The sequence below is a fragment of the Camellia sinensis genome, chromosome 4 (genome assembly GCF_055761805.1).
Source record: "Camellia sinensis isolate YWXY chromosome 4, ASM5576180v1, whole genome shotgun sequence".
In the NCBI taxonomy this organism is placed as follows: Eukaryota; Viridiplantae; Streptophyta; class Magnoliopsida; order Ericales; family Theaceae; genus Camellia; species Camellia sinensis.
In genome coordinates this window covers 65,091,736-65,119,482 of record NC_138964.1, presented here as the reverse complement: position 1 = coordinate 65,119,482, position 27,747 = coordinate 65,091,736, and the positions used below count along the sequence as shown (strand labels likewise).

The following is a 27,747-nucleotide window of genomic DNA, read 5'->3' as shown; positions in this document are numbered from 1 at the left end:
ATATCTAACCATTGAGATCAATTTTTTTTCCGCCCAAACACTTTCTGCTCTCTCTCGCGCTGATGTCTCTTCAACTCTCTCTCTCTACACGTTCTCTCTCACGTCTCTTCAAAATGTATCAGAGATCAGGTTCTATTTCTCACGTCTCTCACGTTCTCTCTGCGATCATTGGCGGAAGCAAAAGAAATAGAAGCGGCAATGGAAGCCACTGTTCTTACATTTCCCTTTCTTCATCCTTCACCAACCGGTGCCCACGACTATGGCCAATCGCCGACGATCATTCGATACTCCTCCGATCGCAAAAAAAACTGTACAATCCTCTCTCTCTCAACGCCGCTCACCACTGAAAAGGAAGATCAGCAAACAACAAAAACCCACCTCTCCTTGCGCCGACCACCGCTATTGCCAGAGACCCAAACCCGAACCCCCTATTTCCTATCCTCCTCCCTCTTTCCTCACCCCCCTTCATCACTTCAGTCCTCTTCTCCTCCTTCCCTTCGAACTGGCAAGGTAAGATTGTTTGTTTTGATTTTGATTGTTTTGGAAACAGAAATTACGAAATCATTGTTGTTTTGTTGTTCAGCATCGACACCCACCCTTGCAAGGTAAGATTGAAGCCTCTCCTCTTCTCTCTCTGTTTTTGTTTTTGTGGTTGTGTCTGTTTTAATATTTACAATTAATTAAACCCATTGAATAAGAAATTAGTTTATCTGTACATTAATTGTTTAATTTTTGAATAAAAAGAAACGTAATGAGGTTATAGAGTTTTTGATTGAAGAGATATGTAGTCTAAAGTGGAAACAGAGGAATGGACTTGATAGCCGCGGACATGGAAAAGAAAGGTAATAGGAGACTTTGATTGTCATATTCTTTGTGGTTGTAAAGATATAACGATTTGGGTTTGACCATTTTCATGGTTTTTAAGTTTCCTGTTATTTCTGACCATGAAGACGGGGAATTGTTTATAGTGATTTGAAGATTTATATAGCATCATATATGTAATGTAATGTAATGTAATGTTCATACTTAAAGATGGCAAGGCTGTTATTTGCTGAATTGTATGTACGTTTCTGTTGTGCTTTGACATAACCATGAAATGAAGGTCTGTTTGTGTGGAACTGAATTTGATTTTTGTTTAATTTCTTTACATTCTCAGTGATTATACCGTACTAAGTCAGATTTGATCAATGTACTGTAAGCAGAACTAGAGTGCAAACAGGTCTTATTTTCTTGCTTGGTGTAAATTACATTTTTTTCGAGAAATGGTGTAAATTACATTGATGTGTCTTCTTCTTTTGTTAACTTTATTTGAATACACTCACTGCCAGTCTGTTGATTATGTTGTTTCAGTACTGACGCTGCTCCTTTCGAACTCGCACTCGGTTAGTAATTTCACTATTTTTTTTTTCAGTCGCTGTTGATTATATTGATTATGTTGTTTCTCTCCTCCTTCTTCCCTTACAACCCTTCGAACTCGGCTGTTGATTATGGCTATTTTTGTTTTTGGCTGTGTTGGGTATGGCTGGGTTTGTTTTTTGTGAGGGAAATAACAGGGAAAATTGTTTTCTGTGAGGGAAAACAAAATTGTTTTTTACTTCCCTGTATCATCCCAAGGTTTAGTCATGGAATTCTTGGGTGCTTCAGTTTATTACTTCCCTGTGTTCTTCAGTTTATCAGTTTATTACTTCCTTGTATCAGTTTTTTGCTTCAGTTTATCAGTTTATAGAAAATCTGTTATTGTTTGTTGTGAGGGAAAGGTAAGAAAAATTATTTACTTCCCAAAATTGTTTTCTGTTATTTAGTGCAGACATATTAATCTGTCCTTCACAATAACCTATTTTTCTACATATTAATTTGTCCTTCACAAGAACCTATTGTGCTTGAGTTTATTACATAAATTATTAGATGTTTTTGTTGTTTTATTTTATTTAAATTTTGTCCTTCACAAACTTCACAAATTATAGTACTGACATTGCTCCTTTCGCTGCTCCCTTCGAACTCGCACTCAGTTAGTAATTTTAGTATTTTTTTTCCCGATCGCTGTTGATTAAGTTGATTATGTTTAGTCATGGAATTCTTGGGGCATACCCCAAATACAAGGGGCATACCCCAAGACCTAAAAATATACAAAGCTCAGTTGAAGCAAAACAAAATAAGGAAACTAACAAAAAAACTAACCAGACAAACAAAAAAGAAAGCACCATAGATTTGTTCAATCACTACATATAATACAGGGAAAACAAAATTGTTTTTCACTTCCCTGTATAATCCAAAGGTTTAGTCATGGAATTCTTGGGTGCTTCAATTTATTACTTCCCTATGTGCTTTAGTTTATCAGTTTATTACTTCCCTGTATCAATTTATTGCTTCAGTTTATCAGTTTATAGAAAATCTATTATTGTTTTCTACGAGGGAAAGGTAGGAAAAATTGTTTACTTCCCAAAATTGTTTTCTGTTATTTAGTGCAGACATATTAATTTGTCCTTCACAAGAACCTATCGTGCTTGACTTTATTATAGAAAATAAATTATTAGATGTTTTTGTAGTTTTATTGTATTTAAATTTTGTCCATCCCACTCGCTGCTCTCGAACTCGGCTCGCACGGTAAGTTTTTTTTTTCCCCCACTTCAAACAGGCTATTTTAGGGTTTTGTTGGCTGGTTCCGTTTTTCAGCGTTGTTTGATGGCTATGTCTATTCCTCTTTCTGTTTTTCAAACAGGTTGTTTTTCAGCATTCTTTGGTGGCAGAAATTGTAAATAAATTGTGAAATTGGGCATCACATTTTTTTCCTCTCAGTTTTTTTTTTTTTTTTGTGTGTGTGTGTGTGTGTGTGTGGTTGTGTCTGTTCTTTGTCGCTTCAGTTCAGGTTTTTACTTCCACATTTGGTTCTATCTGTTAGATGTTTTTAGGTTTTGTTTTTACGCCTTGAATTTTCGGTCAACCGGTGATTATTAGGTTGAATTAGGGTGGGTTAATAGGGCCGGCTTCGATCTGGTGTGATTTGTAATGGACAATTGTGATTTTGATTTGAAGTGGTTATGATGAATTGTTTATTTTGATTTTAGTTTGTATGGTGAATATATTTTTTGGTCAACTGGTGATTATTGGGTTGAATTAGGGTGGGTTGAAATTAAAAATCTAGATATTTGATAGATTGGGGTAAATAGTAGGCTGGTTCTGTTTTTTATTAAATAGAATGATCATTTTTTTGTTTTCTAATTTGTGGATGTGTCTGTTCAAACCCCAAAACACAGGTACTTCAGTTCTTCAGTTTTTTGCTTCCAAAGTGATTTTTTGGCACTACGTTAGTTAATTTTGTGTAATGATTATCAAGTAAGCTCTGGTTATTTGTGAATATTGATGCTGCTTGTGGAATTGAATGTTTAATTTTCTGTTCTGTGGACATCATAGCTGAGGCAATGTCATAGATCAGATTATTTATTCTCATCAAAGTTCAGATTACCTAATTTCCCTCATACTTTTGTTTCCCATTGTCACAGGTTTTTGTTCTCTTGGTTTAATGACAGCAGTGCCGGTATATCTGCTGTGTCAATTTTTGTGTTTGGTAATTTGATTTCTCTTTCTCTCCTTTTCTCTCTATCTCTATTTGTTTTGGGCTCTCATTTCTGGAATAGTTATGTTCACATTTTCTGCGAAAAAAAAAATAAAAAAATGAAGAGTAATTGAGTAAAAAAAGAAGAACAATTGAGTAATTGAAGTTCGCATGTTTACATTTTCTGCAATAGCTATGTTTTGATGATATGGTTGCTTATGCTCTTAAGAGTGAAGGATTATGTGTGGGCATGTAAGAATAATGATGGAGATGTTCAGAGTGATCTTTTAGCACAAGGTTAGTTAATTTTGTGGTAATGATTATCAAGTAAGCTCTCGTTATTTGTGAATATTAATGCTGCTTGTGGAATTGAATGTTTAATTTTTTGTTTTGGGAACATCATAGCTGAGGCAATGCCATAGATCAGATTATTTATTCTAATCAAAGTTCAAATTACCTAATTTCCCTCGGACTTTTATTTCCCATTGTCACAGGTTTTGGTTCTCTTGGTTTGATAGCATCAGTGCTGGTATATCTGTTGTGTCAATTTTTGTGTTTCTCTTCAAATGCATTCTTTTATGTGCTTCCTCACTAAGTGTTTAAGGATATGGATGGGCTGCAGGTGTGGCCAGATGGAAAGACCATTGAAGCTGAGGCAGCCCATGGCATAGTCACCCGCCATTATAGGGTTCATCAGAAAGGAGGTGAAACTAGCACAAATAGCGTAGCATTTATTTTTGCTTGGTCAACAGGACTTGCGCACAGGTGTGAGATTGTTATGGCTTGGTTTTAAGTGCTACTGCTGGTTTATGCTATTCTAGATCTTCCTAGACTTAAATTTAGTTTGCCTTGCAACCTCGGATTGAAAATAGCCATGTTGATCTTAAACTGTTGGATTTGACTCAAAAATTGGAAGCAATTACTACAACAAAAAGTATTTTTAATAACATTTTTTATAGCATTTTTTTATATTTGCTATCAAATATGACACATCTACAGCATTTTCTAATAAAATAGTATTAGGTGATAACACTATATTTTTTATATCATTTATTCTAATTTTAATAGCTTACAATTGTTGTTAAAAATTAAGCATGTTTATGATTTTAATGGCATTTTGTAAATGTTATAAATGAAAATATACTGCTATCTTAAATATTAAAATATAAATTCCAAAATTTTAGCACTAAATGACATTAAAAAATGACAATACTATATTTGTTAGTTTATTTTTTTTAATATCTTTATCAAAAAATGACATAAACTTCACAAATTTCATACGTATAAATTATAATTACATTTTGATCTTAACATTAATTGCACCGTGTCTTCAGGCACATGCATACACTAGTATATATATAAATCAAATGTCAAAGTTAACTTTAAGATTGGTTTGGAAATATACTATATGCATGTAAAACATCACATCGATCGGATATCAATAGCTATCTCATCGGATCAGTTTTTTGTCAACCGTTTATTTTTTTTATACAAAATTGATATGATCACGTAACTATCGATGTCCGATCAACGTAATATTTTACAAGCATATAGTATTCAACAAGTTCTACATATTAAACGGTTCGGATTATTGAAATAAGATCTGTGGTGGGCCCCTATGGGCCCAACAGCACCCTCCAGTCCCAGGTGGGACTGCCCTTAAAACAATATGGATGTATATGTACTCATTTAAGTAATTCACATATGAAAGTACAAATCTTTGTTTACACACCATCATCTATACACTATATTTGGACCAAATCTCTCTTCCAACACTCATTCAACATTGTTTATCTTCACTGTTATAATCTAACACAGTACACTCATCATCTTCACCATTATAATCTAACATTACACTCATCATCTTTGCCACTATAATTTTCATCATTATTTTCCCAATTTAAAATATTATTGCCTTTAAAGATTTAGGATTTTAAGAATATTGAAATCAATCGATTTTGATTTCAAGATTTGCACACCATGGATGATATTGTTGATTTGGAACAATATAATAATGAAAAGGTCAGTTTACTTTTTTATTTATCTCATACATATAGAAGATGACTTTTTGTTCGTCATGTATTCAGAGAACCATAAATGAACATTTATAAAATGTTCAATTATATTTATTTGAACAAAATTATTTTGTTCATCCAATTTTATACATTCTTAGATACAACATCTAAGTCGAATGAATGCTCTGTAACTAAAACATACAAAGATGTTATAATCAAATAAAGATGCCCAAAGGCATACATCATATACAAAATGTGTAACCCTTGCAAGAATAGCACACGGCAAACAAATACATAAATGGCCCTTGGCCGATAAATAAAGGAACCACCCTACACGGTTCTAAACACAATTTTAACGTCTCAGTCCACATCCGCATAAGCATACCTGAAAAATATTTTCAGCTATGTAGGGTGAGTATAAAGTTCAGTAGGAAATATTTCAAAAATTAAATATGCTCCACCAATGTAAATGATCATGAATGCAATACATACAAATATAATATGCTCAATGCATTCTCAAATCCACTTGCTTTCTCAATAAAAACCCTTTCTTCCTAGTTTTCAAAACCTTTCGTTTATTCAAAATGTTTTCCGAATTCAATACATTAGTTTGATATAAAATTCATTTTCACAAGTCAATTCAGGTATCTCAATACCAACTAGCAATTTCATTGCCAATTCCAATATGAATACATTGTTAACCAATAGCAAATACATTGCAAAAACTATTTTAAAATCATTTCTTTCCAAAACCAAAATAATAATAAATAAAATGGGTAAATCTTCAAAACTAATACAACTTTTCACAGAAATTTCGTCCGCGGGAAACCCTCAAACGAGACCCATGTAAACGTAGGCTATACAAGCACTATCTTACCATTTTATGGAATTTTCGTCCACGGGAATCGACACCCATGTATACGCGTGTTTTTTGGGATTTTCACCCTGGACACACAGGCCAACTTAATTCAATGGAGTCCATCCCATTTATTCTCCCAAACATGGAGTACATCCCCTTTTTTTTCTCCCAAACATCATACATTTACAATGTATTAAAACATAACCATATTCAATGACAACGGGTAAGAGATTGGTTTCCTTCTCCCAGATTTACCATTTTATTTACACTTTCCAAATAGCACAATACATGTGATCAAAAATATGATTTTCAAAATGAATAAATGCTCTTAAAACATAGCACAAGAATTTTCAAAATCTCTTTCCAAAACATACAGTTTAAATTCTCAAAATCCATTACATGCTCCATGATCTGCATGATTTATAAATAGTCCAGTTTGCCTAGTCCACATGCAATTTCTACAATAATCATAGCTATTATTCACTGATAGCCCAAAACAAATATTTCTAAACAGATGAATAAATTCCATTAAAGATACTCTTTTCCAAAATCTCAAATGAGAGTAATAATACATATCAAACTCCACCATCATCATTAATCATCATTTCAATTTTACATTTCTCAACATTTATTTCATTTCCTCTTTACAATCTCAACACTTACATTTTAGGGCATAATCCCTTTCCTTTTTGAAAATCCATTTAAATGCAAGAAATATCTCATTTCAACATATATCAACTCCAATTTCATAATCACAACCTTTTTCAAGAAAACATTTGAAAATCCCTCATTTATATTTTGATTTAATAATCAAACAATTTCCCCGAAAGATCAACATTTTAGGGTTTCTTCAAATTAAGGCTTTTCACTTTTAAAAACTCATGTGCATTTTTGTAAGTGGAAAATAAACTTTTGTAGCTAAACCATAGCTCAACAATCCCATTTGAAACTAACCCTCACTTACAAAACAAATTTTCAAAAATCAATTCAAGAACAATGGAATCTATATATTTAAAATACACCACAAATACACTACCGAACTCATATTGAGTTTAAGAAATAGATCCTACCTTTTGAAGCAAGAAGGAAACAAGTCGAAAAAATCACTGGCGACGAAATGACGATCTATTGAAATTAAATGGAAGCCCTCGTCGCGCTCTACGTTTTGGTATATGGAACTAGGGGTCAAAGATGTATAGAAATATATGAAATCAAGCCTAAAAAGCTTGAGAAATCAAAAATGAGTGCAAAGTGAAGGGGTTTGATCCAAAAAGTGACTTTTAAAAATCTTATTCTGCGTTGTACACTCGAGCGCACTACGCTCACAGTACAGATTTGCAAATTTGAAATAGGTATATCTCTCTTGTCTGGACTCCGTTTAGGGTAGTTCTTATGTGATTTGTGAAATCTTATGCATTGTGTTGTTTTAAAATTTTGAGAGCAAAGTTACGCGTTTTTGTGAAAACTTACTAATTTTTGTAAAATCACTTACGTGATTTGTGAAAACTTACGCATTTTGTATTGTTCTACATTTTTTGGAACAAACTTACACATTTTTGTGAAAACTTCAGTATTTTTGTGAAATAACTTACGTGATTTGTGAAAACTTACTCATATTTGTATTGTTCTAAATTTTTTGGAACAAACTTATGCATTTTTGTGGTCAGTTACACATTTTTGTGAAATCACTTGCGTGATTTGGGAAATCTTACGAATTTTATGTTGTTCTAAATTTTTGAGAAAAAACTTATGCGTTTTTGTGTTCAGCTGTGCATTTTTTGAAATCACTTATGTGATTTGTGAAAACTTATGCATTTTGTATTGTTCTAAATTTTTGGGAACAAATTTATACATTTTTGTGAAAACTTATGCAATTTTGTATTGTTCTAAGTTTTTGGGAACAAACTTACACGTTTTTGTGTTCAGTTACGCATTTTTGTGAAATCACGTAGTTTGTGAAGACTTATGCAATTTGGGTTGTTCTAAATTTTTTAGAATAACTTACGCATTTTTGTGTAAAACTACGCATTTTTCTAAAATCACTTACGTGATTTGTAAAAAACTTACGCATTTTGTGTTGTTTTAAATTTTTGAGAACAAACTTACACGTTTTGTGAGAAAAACTTACGCATTATTGTGAAACTACTTACTTGATTTGTGAAAACCTATGCATTTTGTGTTGTTCTAAATTTTGTGAAACTACTTACTCATTTTTGTGTTCAATTACTTATTTTTGTAAAATCACTTACATAATTTGTGAAAACTTATTCAATTTGTGTTTATAGTGTTTCTGGTTTAAACCCGACCCATTTGACTTTTAGATTCAGGTTTCTTTTTATAGCGATCCCGGGTTTACCCTTGTTGTACAGTGATCCGGACATGTGTCCGTGGATGTTGGATGTTGTTTATTATCTTGTTTGCATCCTTTTTACTTTGTATATTGAGTATGGGATGTGTTGGGCAGGTTTGTTACAGGTTGGTTGTGTTTGGGAGCCTAGTGTTGCTGCCCAGATTTTTGGTCCTTCGCTCGAGCGAGGAGTCTGTCGCTCGAGCGAGAGTAGTGTTGCCCCGGTTCTGGACCTGAGAGTTGTAGTTTCTGGCTCGAGCGAGCTTTTCGTGGCTCGAGCGGTCTGGGTTTTTCTTCGCTCGATCGAGAACTTCTTGGCTCGAGCGAGAGTTTTCTGTGTCTGGTCGCTCGAGCGACCAATCCTTCGCTCGAGCGAGCGTGTTTTATATCAGCGGACAGCAGCGTCTAAAACATCACTTTTTCAGTCCTTTTCTTTGATTAAACCCTAAATCCGACACCCTCTCTCTCTAAACTTGCACTCTCTCTAAGATTTGATCTCCCTAGGGTGTGAATCTAGCCTAAGGCCTTTGTTAAAAAGATAGAGGGCGTTGAGAGCTTCGATTTAATCTGAAAAAGTTTGGATTTGGAGCAAGTTGATCTTGGAGTCTTCATCTCCTTTTGGGCTAAAACTTCGAGGTAGGGATATCCTACTCCTCTCTATGGGTTTTGTCTTTAAATTTTGGTATTTTGAGATGTTGGGCTTGGTTTGGTAATTTTGTGAAAGTTTGGGGCTTTTGTGTAATTTTACAAAAGTTGGGGTTTTATTCATAATAAACCTAGATGCATGTTTGGCATAGAAAAATGGAATGATTGTTGAATCATTGGTGAAAATGGAACCTAAGGGTTGAAATAGTAATTATGGAAAATGGCCTAATTACATTGTATAATTAATTGGTGAGAAATGAGGAAATGAAATGTTGATTGAATATCCATTTGTGCATTTATTTTCTGTTTTAGAAATAACTGCTTTGGGCTATCGGTGGAGGATAGTCGAGATTGTTGTAGACAATGCATGATGATTAGGTAAACGGAAACTAATCAATGGAATGTGTCATGGAACTTGACGGTTGATAGAATACATTAATTGTGTGTATTGTGTGGTTGTATATAGAACCAATGTGTTTATATACGTTATGTGTAGAGGAGGAGATAGGGGATGTACTCCGCGGTTTAGGGGAAGATAGGGGATGTACCTCTAAACCGGATAGGTATTGGGAGGAGATAGGGGATGAACTCCGTAGACAGAGCTCATATGCTTGTCTAGAGAAGTGAAGATAGAGCTCATATGCTTATCTTGGTGAAGTGTGGATACAGCTTGTATGCTTATCTGTGGATATTGTTGATATACATATCTGTTGAGAATGTGGATATAGCTTTTATGCTTATCTGAATGTGAGATATAGTTTTTATACATATCTGTGGAAATGATGATAGAGCTAGCATGCTTATCTGTTGAAAAAGGGAAAATGAAAAGTAATTGGGACTTGTAAGTCGTTGACATAAATATATAATTTATGTGATTGTATCAGTGTTGACCAACTATCAATTGCTAATGTTTTAGTCATTGTCCATGGTTGGTTTAGTGCATTTCTACTGGGCTGTGGCTCACCCTATATGGGAATATCATTTTCAGGTGCAGGAAGCATGCCACCTCCAAGGACATAGCTGGGAGGCTAGTGGCGGGCATAGTTTTGTCGTTTTACTTTTGATGTATTACATGTAATTTCAAGCCAAGGGCTTAATGTGTAAACGAGTTAGAACTCTTTGTTGTAACCAAGTGTTAACTTGGAAAGCTGTAAGCCCGTAGGGCATTTTGTTATGAGGTTAACATGTAATACTTATGTCTTGGAATTCTAATGAATGAAAGGAATGCGGTTAGTTTATATGTAAATGCATGTCTTATCTGATGGGTTTAATGTTATTATTTTGAGGGCGTTACAACTTGGTATCAGAGCGTACCGGGTTCGAATACTTTGGGTACGTGGGAAGTGATTAGGATCACAATGGGTTTGTCTCGCTTGATAGAGACTTAGATGTAGTATCATATGCTATGTGCTTAATTGATAACATGCTTATGTGACTATGTGGGTATGGGATTTAATTTCTAGGATGTTGATTGGATCCTTGAGTTTCTGGGAGTCTTGTTGGAAAGGCACTTGATCAATGCTATTTCTAACCGGAACTCTAGTAACGCCTTGGGACTATCATTATCCGGAAATGAAATTCGTAAGTGCTTATGTGTTTATGTGCTTATGTGGAGTGAATTACACTTGTCCATGCATTAGGACGTGAGTGTTTAGTTTCGGCACACCTATGAATGTGCTAACGTTCTGTGTTACCTTTATTAGGATGTCAGGACGAGGAAGAGGTGCTAGGCGTGGTAGACCTGTGAGGCAGGAAGTACCGTTACAGGGTGAGATTCCGGCAGTGCAGGAGGGAGTTGGGCAGGCCAATGTGGCCGAGCCAGTGGGTCAGCAGGCTATGGGTGCCTTGGCCAGAGAGATAGCGGGAGCTTTGGGTATTCTTAGAGCTGGGAATCAGGCAGCTGAGACAGGGCCTTCTAGGGCTGAGCAAGGAATCCGTGAAATCCGTAATCCGATCCAGTCCAGTCCAATCCGATAGGTTTGGATTGGTTTTTTGAATCCGCGGTTCGGTTCCGGATTGAAGAATTAAAAATCCGTAGTCCACGGATTGGTTCCGGATTGAACTCCACGGTTCCGGATTGGAACCGATCCGAACCGTATACAAATAGTCTATATTTTTATTATACATCATCCCCCATAGTATCTTCTCTTATTCTATATAAAATCTAAACTCAAACCTAAAACCGTATAATATCTTATTTTATTACTTTTGTTTGTATTTTCTTATGATTGTTTAAATTCAAGAACAGTATGTCACTATTATAGAAAAACATGTTGCTATTATGGAATTGATATAGCGCTATGTTTATATTTTTATGAAATTAAAGTGTTATATATATATATATATTTTTTGTTATTTAATTATGTGAATCCGTGGTCCTAAACCGATCCAATCCGTATTTAAATGGATTGGTTCGGATTGGTTCCATGATTTAAACGGATTGGATTGGTTCCAATTTTTCAGGAACCGTAGATAACGGATTGGTCCTGATTTTATCCCAATCCGGTCCAATCCGGACCATGCTCACCCCTAGGGCCTTCCTTCTTGAAGAGGGAGTTCTTTCGGTGTAATCCGGACGAGTTTATCGGGGATCCTAAAGAGCCGCTTAAGGCAGATGAATGGCTCGAACAGACAACGAAGACGTTTGAGATGCTTGGCATCGAGGACGGAGCACTGAAAGTGACCTTGGCATCCTTCCAACTGAAGGGAGATGCGGGTCAATGGTGGAAGTACGAGAAAACTCGTGTTGGTGGTACTTGGGAGGCGTTTGTGAATGCTTTTCAGGAGAGGTTTTTATCAGCAGCAGCTAGGGAGAAGCTGAGGGATCAGTTTAGCCGGCTTAATCAGCAGGGCTTGTCAGTGGCCGAGTTTGAGGCTACTTTTACCAGTCTGTCTAGGTTTGCACCTGAACTGGTGGCGTCTGAGGAACGCCGTTGCTATGAGTTTGAGCGAAAGTTGAGGCGGGGCCTCAAGTTGAGAGTTGGTGGGTCTTATATTCGAGAGTATAGACACCTAGTGGATGCTGCAGCTCATATGGAGCTTATGATGCAGGAGGAGGATGAGGGTCAGAGAGGCTCCAAGAGGAGCCAGGATAGTCAGAGTGATGGCAGGAGGCAGAGGGGTTATAACCCTCAGCAGTCTCAGGGTGCAGTCTCTAGATCGACCTTTCCAGTGCCGAGTGGAGGCTCGGGGAGAGGCAGTCAGGGGGAATTCACTTGTTACAAGTGTGGCCAGCTGGGTCACAAGGTTTCGGTTTGCCCGCAGAAGGGTGGGGGTCAGAAAGCTGCTTCTTCTTCAGCTAGACCGCCGAGTCAGAGTTTGGGCAGGGGGCAGCCCTTGACTTATTATCAGTGTGGACAGCCTGGGCACCTGAAGAGGTTTTGCCCACAGTTGAGTGCCACTTCGGGAGCGTCTGGTTCTAGGCAGATGCAGGGTTTTCAGCCAGCTCAGTCTGTGCAGGCCTCGAGGGCCAATCCGGGAGCTTCGTCATCCCAGTCTGTGCAGCAGTCTTTTGCTCCGAGAGGTGAGCAGGTAGACCAGGGGCCTACGGGGCGCGTGTATGCTGTTACCGCGCAGGATTTAGTACCAGCTCCATCAGTAGTGAGAGGTACTTTTCTGTTTTGCAACTCAGTTGCTAGTGTGTTGATAGACACGGGTGCATCTCATTCTTTTGTATCTGCTGCATTTGCATCTGTTTTGGAATTGGAGTTAGCACAGTTAGCATCTCCTATTTGTGTGGTATCGCCTTTGGGTGGTGAGTTGATCCTGAAACAGGGTGTTAGAGGATGTGATATAGAGGTCGCCGATTATAGGCTTCCTTTTCCGTTTGTTGTCATGCCCATGAAGGGTTTTGATGTTATTTTGGGTATGGACTGGTTATCGTCATACCGGGCTGTTATTGATTGCTACCGCCAGAGGGTCACGTTATGTACCTTGAGCGGGGAGTGGTTCCATTTCTTGGGAGACCGGGTTGGTAGTGTTTTGCCACCGGGGTATGATTCGCGAGGGCGAAGTGAGCTTAGTTGTCTACTTGCCAGCTTTGAGAGTGGTGAGAGTGGTGAGACCCAGGTTGTGTTACCGAGGGTGGTTTGTGAGTATTCGGATGTCTTTCCCAAAGATCTTGTTAGTTTGCCACCTCACCGAGAGATAGAGTTCTCTATTGATTTAGTGCCTGGTACGGCGCCGATTTCTATGGCACCTTACCGTTTTGCTCCAGCAGAGTTGGTTGAGTTGAAAGTTCAGCTCCAGGAATTGCTCGATAAGGGCTTTGTTCGCCCTAGTGTTTCACCGTGGGGAGCACCGGCCCTCTTTGTTAAAAAGAAAGATGGTGCCTTGAGATTGTGTATAGACTACCGGAAGTTGAATCGGGCTACGGTTAAGAATAAGTATCCTATGCCCCGTATAGATGATTTGTTTGACCAGTTGAAGGGTTCCCGTTGTTTCTCTAAGATAGACTTGAGATCGGGTTACCATCAGTTGAGGGTCAGGGAGGAAGATATTCCTAAGACGGCATTCCGTACGCGGTATGGCCATTACGAGTTTCTGGTGATGCCATTCGGGCTTACCAATGCACCGGCAGTCTTTATGGACTTGATGAACCGGATTTTCCGGGAGTTCTTAGACCGATTTGTGGTCGTCTTCGTGGACGACATTCTTATCTATTCGCCTTCTGAGGAGGAGCACGAGGCACACTTGAGAGTAGTGCTTGAGTTGCTTAGAGCTCATAGGCTGTATGCCAAGTTCGGGAAGTGTGAATTCTGGCTGAGGGAAGTCAAATTCTTAGGCCACGTGGTATCCGGGGAAGGGGTGTCTGTTGATACGTCCAAGGTTGAGGCAGTGCAAGGTTGGGCACAGCCTAAGAGTGTGTTTGAGATCCGCAGTTTTCTGGGATTAGCTGGGTATTATCGTCGGTTTGTGAAAGATTTCTCCAGGTTAGCGTCACCGTTGACTAGACTGACTCGGAAGGGAGTCAAGTTTGTGTGGAGTGAGACTTGTGAAAAGTCGTTCCAAGAGTTGAAAGTTAGATTGACCACCGCTCCGGTATTGATTATTCCGGAGAGAGGGTTGGGTTATGCGGTTTATTGTGATGCCTCACGAGAGGGTTTGGGTTGTGTGTTGATGCAAGAGGGGAAAGTGGTAGCTTACGGCTCACGTCAGTTGAAAATACACGAGAAGAATTACCCCACACATGACCTAGAGTTAGCAGCTGTGATCTTTGCCTTGAAAATCTGGAGGCACTACCTTTATGGTGAGAGGTTCGAGGTATTCTCGGATCATAAGAGTTTGAAGTATCTGTTTACACAGAGAGACTTGAATCTGAGGCAGAGGAGATGGATGGAGTTCATCGAGGATTATGATTTTGAGTTACATTACCATCCGGGAAAGGCCAATGTTGTGGCCGATGCCCTTAGTAGGAAAACCATTAGTGATGTAGCTTGTATAGCCATCCGGGAATGGGAGATGTTGGGAGCACTTGGCGAGTTTGATTTGCTACTGGGCGAATCTGTTGAGGCTGCGGCCTTGTTTTCTGTTGTTGCGCAGCCTACACTTGTGATTAGAGTGTTAGAGGCACAGAGAGGTGACCTTGAGGTAGAATCCCTCCGAGAGAAGATCTCCAGTGGGAAAGTTGAGAAGGGTTTGACGGTATATCCCGACCTGAGTGTGAGATACCGAGACCGTTTGTTTGTACCGGAGTCTTGCCGAGAGGAAGTACTCCGAGAGTTTCACCATTCGCGCCTTGCGGTGCATCCGGGAGGTACTAAGATGTATCAGGATTTGGGTCGCCAGTTTTGGTGGCGGGGTATAAAGAGAGATGTGGCTGTTTTCGTATCGAAGTGCCTTACTTGCCAGCAAGTGAAGGCCGAGCATCAGAGGCCAGCGGGTTTGTTGCAACCCTTGCCTATAGCCGAGTGGAAGTGGGAACATGTCACTATGGACTTCGTTGTAGGTCTTCCGAGGACTCAGCGGGGTAGTGATGCTATTTGGGTGGTTGTAGACCGGTTGACTAAGTCGGCGCACTTTATTCCTATGCGCGTGAGAGATTCAGTAGATCATCTTGCCGACTTGTATATTCGAGACGTAGTGAGATTGCACGGGGTCCCAGTGACGATCGTCTCAGATAGAGATCCTCGTTTTACTGCTAGGTTGTGGCAGAGTTTGCAGAGTGCCTTGGGCACTAAGTTGACCTTTAGTACGGCTTATCATCCTCAGACTGACGGGCAGTCCGAGCGTACTATTCAGATCCTCGAGGATATGCTTCGGGGTTGTGTCCTGGACTTCAGTGGGACGTGGGAGAGGCACTTGCCATTGGTAGAGTTTGCCTACAACAACAGTTTTCAGTCTAGCATCGGTATGGCACCGTTTGAGGCCTTGTATGGCCGACCGTGTAGGTCTCCAGTTTGTTGGGCCGAGGTGGGTGATGCACCTTTGTTGGGTCCGGAGTTGGTTAGGGAGACGACGGAGAAAGTTGAGCTTATCCGTAGGAGGCTTGTTACAGCCCAGAGTCGGCAGAAATCTTATGCTGACCGTAGGAGGAGGCCTTTGGCGTTTGAGGTAGGTGATCATGTCTTTCTGAAGATATCACCTAGGCGAGGCTTGATGAGGTTTGGGAAGAGTGGAAAGTTATCCCCTCGGTTTATTGGTCCTTTTGAGATCCTTGAGAGGATAGGTGAGGTTGCTTATCGGTTAGCCTTACCGCCGCAGTTGTCCGGAGTACATGACGTGTTTCATGTGAGTATGCTTCGGAAGTATGAGCCAGATCCATCACATGTGCTGGATTGGACTGATTTAGAGGTAGATGAGGATGCCTCGTATGAGGAGAGACCGGTTCGGATCTTGGATAGGCGGGATCAGGTCCTGCGTGGCAAGACCATTCCTTTGGTGAAAGTCTTGTGGAAACATCACGGAGTGGAAGAAGCCACTTGGGAACGTGAGTTGGAAGTCCGAGAGAAATATCCGGACTTGTTTGTTGATATGTAATCTTGTATTTAAATTTTACATTTTGTTGAACTTAAGAGCTTTTATATATGTCTTAAGTTGTGAAACATTGAAAATGTTTTAGTTATTGGAAGTATGTTTTGGAACTTGCCTCATATGGAAGTTGAATGTAACATTATAGGTGTTAAGTATATTGTTGACATTGGAAAGTTAGTGCATAATGTTGATGCATGTTGATAATACATATGTTGTTTACATATTGTGATATGTCTCTTGTTAAAGGGATGGGATGACCGGTAATGGGTCGAATTGTTGAATGTTAAATTGTAACATTGTTTAAAATGGAGGAAAACCTGTTTTTGAAAACTTGTGCTTAATTTCGGGGGCGAAATTCTTTAAGGGGAGGAGGTTATAGCGATCCCGGGTTTACCCTTGTTGTACAGTGATCCGGACATGTGTCCGTGGATGTTGGATGTTGTTTATTATCTTGTTTGCATCCTTTTTACTTTGTATATTGAGTATGGGATGTGTTGGGCAGGTTTGTTACAGGTTGGTTGTGTTTGGGAGCCTAGTGTTGCTGCCCAGATTTTTGGTCCTTCGCTCGAGCGAGGAGTCTGTCGCTCGAGCGAGAGTAGTGTTGCCCCGGTTCTGGACCTGAGAGTTGTAGTTTCTGGCTCGAGCGAGCTTTTCGTGGCTCGAGCGGTCTGGGTTTTTCTTCGCTCGATCGAGAACTTCTTGGCTCGAGCGAGAGTTTTCTGTGTCTGGTCGCTCGAGCGACCAATCCTTCGCTCGAGCGAGCGTGTTTTATATCAGCGGACAGCAGCGTCTAAAACATCACTTTTTCAGTCCTTTTCTTTGATTAAACCCTAAATCCGACACCCTCTCTCTCTAAACTTGCACTCTCTCTAAGATTTGATCTCCCTAGGGTGTGAATCTAGCCTAAGGCCTTTGTTAAAAAGATAGAGGGCGTTGAGAGCTTCGATTTAATCTGAAAAAGTTTGGATTTGGAGCAAGTTGATCTTGGAGTCTTCATCTCCTTTTGGGCTAAAACTTCGAGGTAGGGATATCCTACTCCTCTCTATGGGTTTTGTCTTTAAATTTTGGTATTTTGAGATGTTGGGCTTGGTTTGGTAATTTTGTGAAAGTTTGGGGCTTTTGTGTAATTTTACAAAAGTTGGGGTTTTATTCATAATAAACCTAGATGCATGTTTGGCATAGAAAAATGGAATGATTGTTGAATCATTGGTGAAAATGGAACCTAAGGGTTGAAATAGTAATTATGGAAAATGGCCTAATTACATTGTATAATTAATTGGTGAGAAATGAGGAAATGAAATGTTGATTGAATATCCATTTGTGCATTTATTTTCTGTTTTAGAAATAACTGCTTTGGGCTATCGGTGGAGGATAGTCGAGATTGTTGTAGACAATGCATGATGATTAGGTAAACGGAAACTAATCAATGGAATGTGTCATGGAACTTGACGGTTGATAGAATACATTAATTGTGTGTATTGTGTGGTTGTATATAGAACCAATGTGTTTATATACGTTATGTGTAGAGGAGGAGATAGGGGATGTACTCCGCGGTTTAGGGGAAGATAGGGGATGTACCTCTAAACCGGATAGGTATTGGGAGGAGATAGGGGATGAACTCCGTAGACAGAGCTCATATGCTTGTCTAGAGAAGTGAAGATAGAGCTCATATGCTTATCTTGGTGAAGTGTGGATACAGCTTGTATGCTTATCTGTGGATATTGTTGATATACATATCTGTTGAGAATGTGGATATAGCTTTTATGCTTATCTGAATGTGAGATATAGTTTTTATACATATCTGTGGAAATGATGATAGAGCTAGCATGCTTATCTGTTGAAAAAGGGAAAATGAAAAGTAATTGGGACTTGTAAGTCGTTGACATAAATATATAATTTATGTGATTGTATCAGTGTTGACCAACTATCAATTGCTAATGTTTTAGTCATTGTCCATGGTTGGTTTAGTGCATTTCTACTGGGCTGTGGCTCACCCTATATGGGAATATCATTTTCAGGTGCAGGAAGCATGCCACCTCCAAGGACATAGCTGGGAGGCTAGTGGCGGGCATAGTTTTGTCGTTTTACTTTTGATGTATTACATGTAATTTCAAGCCAAGGGCTTAATGTGTAAACGAGTTAGAACTCTTTGTTGTAACCAAGTGTTAACTTGGAAAGCTGTAAGCCCGTAGGGCATTTTGTTATGAGGTTAACATGTAATACTTATGTCTTGGAATTCTAATGAATGAAAGGAATGCGGTTAGTTTATATGTAAATGCATGTCTTATCTGATGGGTTTAATGTTATTATTTTGAGGGCGTTACACTTTTCCTTATATAGTTGTTCTTGCCTTGTTTCCCACTATTTCTCCTTGAGTTGGGCTATTGAGTTGTGTTGATTATGTTTGGAACAAGTTGGTAGCTTGTTTTTCAAACTTTTGTTGCCCAAAATTTTGTTCCTTCACTTAAGCGAAGCTTCTTACGCTCGAGTGGTCTTTGCGAACATCCAATATTTTTGCAGGTTTGCAAAACTACTAGGAGTTTGTATTCTTCGCTCGAGCGAAACTTCTTGCGCTCGAGTGACGATCTCTGTCTGCAAAACTACTGGGAGTGTGTATTCTGTGCTCGAGCAAAGCTTCTTGCACTCGAGTGGAATAACTTATTGTGTCTAGTCGCTCGAGCGACACATCTTGTGCTCGAGTGAACTGTGCGTATATCAGTTCGTAAAAACACTTTTCTGAATCACTTTTTCACATCTCTCTCTCTCTAAACATTTCAAAACCCTAATATCTCTCACTCTCTCTAAAACTCGTCTCTTTCCCTTAAATACATCTAGATTCGTCGATCTTTTCACCCATGTGCCTTCGTTAAAAAGGTAGAGCTTGATGAGGGTTTCGTTCTAACCAGAGCAAAGTTGAATTTCAACATCTTTGAGTTTTCATCCCTCTTTCAATCATCCTCTAAGCTTGAGGTAGGGATATTTCCGCTCTTTCTATGAGTTTTAACTTAGTTATTTGTTATTTCTAAACCATATTGAGATCTTTGGGAGATTTGGAACAATCTAGGGTTTTGAATAAAAAAAAAAAAGAAAAAAAGGGGGGGTTTTCAAATGGATCCTTGAAAATGATTTTGTTATGGAAGATGATGTTGAGTTGGGGATGAATCGTTGATTTTGAATTTTGAAATTGATTTTGGAAAGAAAAAGGATTTTTCCCTAAATGCCTCAAATGTTGATTTTATATAAATTATGAGATTGATATTGGAATTGTGAAATTAGACTGATGTTGATGAGAATGGTGGAGTTAGATATATATTATCACTCACATCTTGAAAATTTAGAGAGTTTATCTTTATTGGTAATTGTTTATCTGTTTAGAAACAACTGCTTTGGCTATCGGTGGAGGATAGCTATGAGTGTTGTAGAAATTGCATGTGAATTAGGAAAATTAAAACTATTTTTCTCATTCATTTGCATTGAGCATTATCTCACATTTATACATTGGAAATGCTACTGTTTTAAGAAAATGGGTGAATCTGAGAAAGGAATTGTTGTTATATTAAATAAGTTAGCCTGTGTGTCGAGGGTAAAAGCTTCGAAAACCACGCGTATACATGGGTGCCGATCCCGCAGATGAAATTTCTGTGAAATGGCAATAGTAGTGTTTGTATAGCTCACATTTACATGGGTCCCGACTTACTATTTCCTCTGGACGAAATTTTTGAAAGGTTGTATTGTTTTGAAATTCCAAGAGTGTGATTCATTATCTTATTTTCTATTGTAAATGGAATGATTTATGAACCGTGATATTGACTTGGTATTGCATAGTTTTGGAAAGAGATATAAAATGTTTTGACACGTGCATTGCATATGCATTCACCTTAAAGCTTTGTCAAGATTCATGTATTGTGCTGGATTATTTCTACTGGACTTTGGCTCACCCTATGTGGGAAAAACATTTTAGGTGCTGATGATATGCCTCCGCCAAGGTAATAGCTTGGGAGGACTTGGAGCGAGAGCTTCTTTTGTGTATTTATTGTGTTTACTTTTGTACTAGCCAAGGGCTTTATTTGTATTGAGCTTAAGACTCACTTTTGTTGTAATCAAGCATTGATTTGGAAAGATGCAAGCCATTAGGTCATAAATGGTTATCTGTTTAGCCTTTATTTCTTTTCACTATCTTGCAACACATATTGTAGATTCAGGATGTATTGTGTATGAATGTATATCGCATCTGTCATCTTTTTTATATCAAACTCTAATTAATGAAAGCTCATCATTTCATTTATGTTGCTATTTATTAGTTGTTATGAGTTGGGTATATTGCATTTATGTTGGGGTGTTACAATTTGATATCTGAACGTACCGGGTTTGAATACTTTGGGTATGTAGGAAGTGGTTATTACTACAATGGGTTTATCTCACTTGACAGAGATATTTGTAGGTATGGTATGCCTATGTGATAACATGCTTATGTGGTTATATAGGTATGGGATTTATTTCCTGGAATGTTGATTGGGTCTATGGGTTTCTAAAAGTCCAATTAGAAGAGCACTTGATCACTACTATTTTTAATTGGAACTCTGGCAATACCGCGAGACAGTCATTATTTGGGAAGGAAATTCATATGTGTTTATGTGACGAGGTGCTTATGTAGAGTGAATAACTGTTGTCCACCGCATTAGGACGCAAGTGAGTTAGCTTCGACACATTTGTAAATGTGCTAATCTCTTTTGTTACCTTCATTAGGATGTTAAGACGTGGACGTGGACGTGGTGGTGGTAGACGTGGTAGGTCTAGAAGGCATGAGGTGCCTTTACCGGATGAGATTTCGGCGCAAGAGGAAAAGGTTAGTTAGGCCAATGTGGCTGAACCAGATGGTCAGCAGGCTATGGGTGCTTTGCCTCGTGAGATGGCCGGAGTCTTGTGGGAATCCATGGACATTCTCAGGGTTGAGAATCAAGTCTAGGCCCAAGTAGCTGAAGTAGGGCCATCTTTCTTGAAGAGGGAGTTCTTTCGATCTAATTCGGACGAGTTTTTAGGTGATCCTAAAGAGCCTTTGAAAGCGGATGAATGGCTCGAGCAGATGGTGAAGACGTTTAAGATGCTTGCCATCGAAGACGATGGATTGAGGGTGACCTTGGCATCGTTCCAGCTGAAGGGCGATACGGGTCAATGGTGGAAGTATGCGCGTGGGCACATTAGAGTGACTTGGGAAGCTTTTATCAACGCCTTCCAGGACAAGTTCTTGCCTTCCACTGCTAGGGAGCAGTTGAAAGACCAGTTTCTGAAGCTCAAGCAACTTAGTTTGCCAATAGCCAAGTTTGAGACAGCTTTCACAAGCCTCTCAGAACTCGTAGCGACAGAGGAACGCTGTTGTATCAAGTTCGAGAAGAGACTGAGGACCGGGCATCTTTTCAAAGTAGTTGGGTCGATGATTAGGGACTACAAACGACTTGTGGAGGCAATGGCTTATCTTGATATCGTAGTTCAGGTAGATGAGGAGTGAATGAGGGGCTCCAAGAAGAGTCAGGAGGTTTAGGAGGAGAGTCGGGACAGTAAAAGGTAGCGAGGTCCTGCTCTGTAGCAATCCCAAGCTGTACAGTGTAGATCCACGTCCCCTGTGCCGAGTTCAGGTCCAGGGAGAGGTAATTCGAGAGGTTTCTCTTGTTACAAGTGTGGCCAGTTGGGTCACAAGTCTCTAACTTGCCCGTGGAAAGGAGGGCAACACTCTACACCGACAGCCGCTCGTTCTTAGAGCCAAAGTCAAGGGAGAGGGCAGCTGCCTACCTGTTACCAGTGTGGGCAGTTAGGGCATGTGAGGAGGTTTTTCCATCAGTCAGGTGGCACACTTGGTGCGTTTGGTTTGAGACAGACATAGAGCCATCAGCCTGTATAGTCAGCACAGACCTTGAGGGCTAATCAGGGAGCCTCTGTAGCTCAGTCAGTGCATCAGACTTATGCTCCAAGGGGTGAGCAGGTGGAGCAGAGACTTACAAGGCGTGTGTATGATGTTACCACACCAGACTTAGTGCCAGCACCTTCTGTAATGCGAGGTAACTTCTTGTTGAGTAATTATATTGCCAATGTGTTAATTGATACGGGTGCATTCCATTCATTCATCTTGTCTGCATTTGCATCGGCATTGGGGTTAGAATTGGCCCGGTTAGCATCTCCACTTAGTATAGAGTCATTGGTGGTAAGATTGCTTTGGAACAGGGGTGTCGGGGTTGTGAGATAGAGATTGCTGGTCGCCGACTTCCTTTTGCATTTGTATTGATTGATATGTTGAGTTTTGATGCTATATTGAATATGGATTGGTTATCTTCATACCAGGCTATTATTGATTGTTATCGTCAGAGAGTTACTGTATATACCTCAAGTGGTGATTGTTTTTACTTCTTGGGAGATCGGGCTGATAGAGTTTTGTCGTCAGTTTATGATCCGCGTGGTCGGAGTGAGCTTAGTTGCCTTCTTGCAACCTTCTTAGGTAGTGAGTGTGATGTGGTTTGAGTTGAGTTGCCGAGGGTAGTCTGCGAATATCCCGATTTTTTTTTCCAAGGATCTCACTAATTTGCCACCTCACCGTGAGATTGAATTCTCTATTGACTCAATGCCTGGCACGACACCGATTTCTATGGCACCGTATAGATTTGCACCCGCTTAGTTGAGTAAGTTGAAGATTCAACTCCAAGAATTGCTAGATAAGGGTTTTATTTTCCTTAGTATTTCACCTTGGAAAGCACCAGCTCTCTTTGCCAAAAAGAAAGATGGTGCGTTGTGACTTTGTATAGATTACCATAAGTTGAACCGGGTAACTATTTAGAACAAGTACACAATGTCTCGCATAGATGATTTCTTTGACCAGTTGAAGGGGTCTTATTGTTTCTCGAAGACAGACTTGAGATCGGGTTATCACCAGTTGAGGGTAAGGGAGGAAGATATCCAGAAGGCGACATTTTGTACGTGGTATGGCCATTATGAGTTCCTACTGATGCCTTTTGGGCTAACCAATGCACCAGCCGTGTTTATGGATCTAATGAATCGAATATTCCGTGAGTTTTTAGATCGTTTCATAATCGTCTTCGTTAACGACATTCTGATTTACTCACCCTTCAAGGAGGAACACGAGGTGTACTTGCGAGTTGTGCTTGAGTTGCTTAGAGCCCACAAATTGAATGCTAAGTTCGGGAAGTATGAATTCTAGTTGAAAGAAGTTAAGCTCTTAGGCCACATAGTATCCAGGGAAGGAGTGACTGTAGACTCTTCAAAGATAGAAGTAGTGCAAGATTGGAAACAACCCAATAATGCTTTTGAGATCCGTAGTTTCTTGGGGTTGGCTGGATATTATCGTTGGTTTGTGAAGGACTTCTTTAAGTTAGCCTCACTCTTGACTAGACTAGCGAGAAAGGGAATCAAGTTTACGTGGAATGAGACTCGTGAAAAGTCTTTTCAAGAGCTTAAGGCTAGACTTTCCACTGCTCCAATGTTGATTATTTCGGAGAAGGGTTTGGGCTATTCCGTGTATTGTGATGCTTCACGGGATGGTTTGGGTTGTGTTTTGCTGCAAGAAGGAAATGTAGTAGCTTATGGCTTACATCAGTTGAAAACACATAAGAAAAACTACCCTACCCATAATTTAGAATTAGCAGATGTGATCTTCGTTTTGAAAATTTGGAGACATTACCTTTATGTTGAGAAGTTTGAAATATTTTCTGATTACAAGAGTCTAAAGTACTTATTTTCACAGAAAGATCTAAATTTGAAGCAAAGGATGTGGATGGGGTTTATAGAATACTATAACTTTGAGTTGCACTATCATCCGGGGAAAGCCAATGTAGTGGTTGATGCCTTGAGTAGAAAGTCCTTTAGTAGTGTAGCGAGTATTGCCATTCGAGAATGGGAGATGTTGGGTGCTATTGGCGAGTTTGACTTACATCTTGGGGAGTTTGTTGAGTCAGCAGCCATGTTTTTGGTAGTTACACAACCTACACTTGTAAGCTAACTTATAGAAGCACATGGGGGTGACCTTGAGGAGAAACCCTTCGAGAGAAGATCTCAAGTGGAAAGGTAGAAAAAGGCTTGAACTGTACTCTGACTCGAGTGTTAGGTACCTTGCCCGTCTTTTTGTACCAAAGTCTTCTCAAGAGGAGGTACTTCGAGAGTTTCACCATTCACGTTTTGCGGTGCATCCAGGAGGCACAAAGATGTATCATGATATTAGTCGTCAGGTTTGGTAGAAGGGGATGAAAAAGGACGTAGCCATGTTCATATCGAAGTGCCTTACTTATCAACAAGTGAAGACCAAGCATCAGAGACTAGTGGGTATGTTGCAATCCTTGCCTATAGGCAACTGGAAATGGGAACATATCACGATGGATTTTGTTGTGGGTCTTCTGAGGACTCAACGAGGTAATGATGCTATTTGGGTGGTAGTTGACCAATTGACCAAGTCAGCGCAACGCACTTTATACCTATGCGCACGAATGACTTGGTAGATTATCTAGCTAACCTTTACATTAGGGACATAGTTCGACTTCATGGGGTCCCTGTGACTATTGTTTCGGATAGAGATCTACGTTTTATGGCTCGATTGTGGCCGAGCCTACAAAATGCCTTGGGCACTAGGTTATCATCCTTAGACTGACGGGCAGTCTGAGCGTACTATTCAGATCCTTGAGAATATGCTTCGTGGTTGTGTCCTTGACTTTAAGGGGTCATGGGAGATGCACTTGCTCTTAGTGGAGTTTGCCTACAACAGCTTCCAGTCGAGTATTGGCATGGCACCGTTTGAGGCCTTGTATGGCCGACTGTGTAGGTCCTCTGTGTGTTGGGCTGAGGTGGGTGATGCACCTATGTTGGGTCCAGAGTTAGTCCGAGAAACGATGAAAAAAATTTCACTTATCCGTAAGAGGTTGGTCACAGCTTAGAGTTGTTAGAAAAGCTATGCCGATCGTAGGAGGAGGCATTGTCTTTTGAGGTGGGAGATCACGTCTTTCTGAAGATATCACCTAGATGTGGTTTGATGAGGTTTGAAAAGAGCAGGAAGTTGTCTTCTAGGTTTATTGGGCCTATTGAGATCCTAGAGCGGATTGGGGAGATAGTTTATCGTTTGGCCTTGCCGCCATAGCTTTCTGGGTGTATGACATGTTCCATATCTGTATACTTCAGAAGTATGAGCCTGAATTAGAGGTTGATGAGGATGCCTCGTATGAAGAGAGACTGGTTAGAGTTTTAGATACTTAAGACCAAATCTTTCGAGGCAAGACGATTCCTTTGCTAAAAGTGTTGTGGCAACACCACGAGGTTGAGGAGGCCACTTGGGAACGTGAGGCAGATGTCTGTGAGAAATATCCGGACTTGTTTATTGATGTTTGAACATGCATTAAGACATTATTATGTTAATGTAATATAAACATTGTATATGTTTTAAAAATATGAATCGTATATCCAGTTATGAACAAATATTTATCTTGTTGATAAGGATAGATGACCGGTGGATGGGTCATGGTGATGATTTGAAATTATTATCAATGTTGTAATTGGTCAAAACATGGTTTTAAATGTTTGGTTTAAATTTCAGTGAAAAAATTCCTTAAGGGGGGAGGTCATAGCATTTCTGGTTTAAGCCCGGCCCATTTGACTTTTGGATTCAGTTTTCTTTTCCTTATATAGTTGTTTTTGCCTTGTTTCCTACTATTTCTCCTTGAGTTGAGCTATTGGGTTGTGTTGATTGCGTTTGAAACAGGTTGATAGCTTGTTTTTCAAACTTTTGTTGCCCAGATTTTCATTCATTCGCTCGAGCGGTCTTTGTGAACATCTAGTATTTTTGCAAGTTTGCAAAACTACTGGGAGTTTGTATTCTTCGCTCGAGCAAAGCTTCTTGCACTCAAGCGAAACAACTTATTGTGTCTAGTCCCTCGAGCGACACATGTTGTGCTTGAGCGAACTATACGTATATCAGTTCGTAAAAACACTTTTCTTAGTCACTTTTTCATCTCTCTCTCTCTCTCTTTAGACATTTCAAAACCATAATATCTCTCACTCTCTCTAAAACTTGTCTCTTTCCCTCAAATACACCTAAATCTGTCGATCTTTTCACTTGTGTGCCTTCGTGAAAAAGGTAGAGTTTGATGAGGGCTTCGTTCTAACCAGAGCAAAGTTGAATTTCGACATCTTTGAATTTCCATCCCTCCTTCAATTATCTTTTAAGCTTGAGGTAGGGATATTTTCGCTCTTTCTATGAGTTAAGTTAGTTATTTATTATTTCTAAGCCATATTGAGATCTTTGGGAGATTTGGAACAATCTAGGGTTTTGAATAAAAATCAAAAGAGAGGTTTTTCAAATGGATCCTTGAAAATGATTTTGTTATGGAAGATGATGTTGAGTTGGGAATGAATCGTTGATTTTGAATGTTATTATTGGTTTTGGGAAGAAAATGGATTTTGCCCTACATGCCTCAAATGTTGATTTTATATAAATTATGGGATTGATATTGGAATTGTGAAATTGGACTGACGTTGATGAGAATGATGGAGTTAGATATGTATTATTACCTACCTTTTGAAAATTTGGAGAGTTCATCTTTATTCGTGATTGTTTGTCTGTTTAGAAATAACTATTTTGGACTATCAGAGTGTTATAGAAATTGCATGTGAATTAAAATAATTGAAACTATTTTTCTCATTTATTTGCATTGAGCATTATCACACACTTATACATTCGAAATGTTACTGTTTGGAGAAAATGGGTAAATCTAGGAAAAGTATTGTTGTTATATCAAATAAGTTGGCTTGTGTGTCCAAGGTGAAAGTTTCGAAAACCACGCGTATACATGGGTGTCGATCCCTCGGATGAAATTTTCATGAAATGGCAATAGTAGTGCTTGTATAGTCTACATTTACATGGGTCCTGGCTTACGATTTCCTCCAGACAAAATTTCTAGGAAAGGTTTTATTGTTTTGAAATTTCAAAGGTGTGATTCACTACCCTGTTTTCTATTGTAAAGGAAATGATGTATGAACCATGATATTGATTTTGTAATACATGGTTTTGGAAAGAGATATAAAATGTTTTAACACATGCATTACATATGCATTCACCTTATAGCTTTGTTAAGATTCATATATTGTGATGGATTATTTTTACTGAACTTTGGCTTACCCTATGTGGGAAAAACATTTCAGATACTGATGATATGTCTCCGCCAAGGCAATAGCTTTGGAGGACTTGGAGTGAGAGCTTATGGTTATCTGTTTAGCCTTCATTTCTTTTCACTATCTTGTAACACATGCTGTAGATTCAGGATATACTGTTTATGAATGTATATCGCATGTGTCATCTTTTGTATATCAAACT

General features: G+C 39.2%; 1 pseudogene across 1 annotated transcript; it reads left to right on the top strand.

Annotated features, from left to right (window-relative positions):
• Nucleotides 1-1,622: 1,622 nt before the first annotated feature.
• On the top strand, nt 1,623-4,502 carry LOC114286988 (isocitrate dehydrogenase [NADP]-like; annotated as a pseudogene). The gene is made up of 4 exons (XR_014365900.1): nt 1,623-1,757; nt 3,747-3,850; nt 4,048-4,082; nt 4,176-4,502. The product of XR_014365900.1 is annotated as an isocitrate dehydrogenase [NADP]-like (transcript).
• The last annotated feature ends 23,245 nt before the right edge of the window (nt 4,503-27,747 follow it).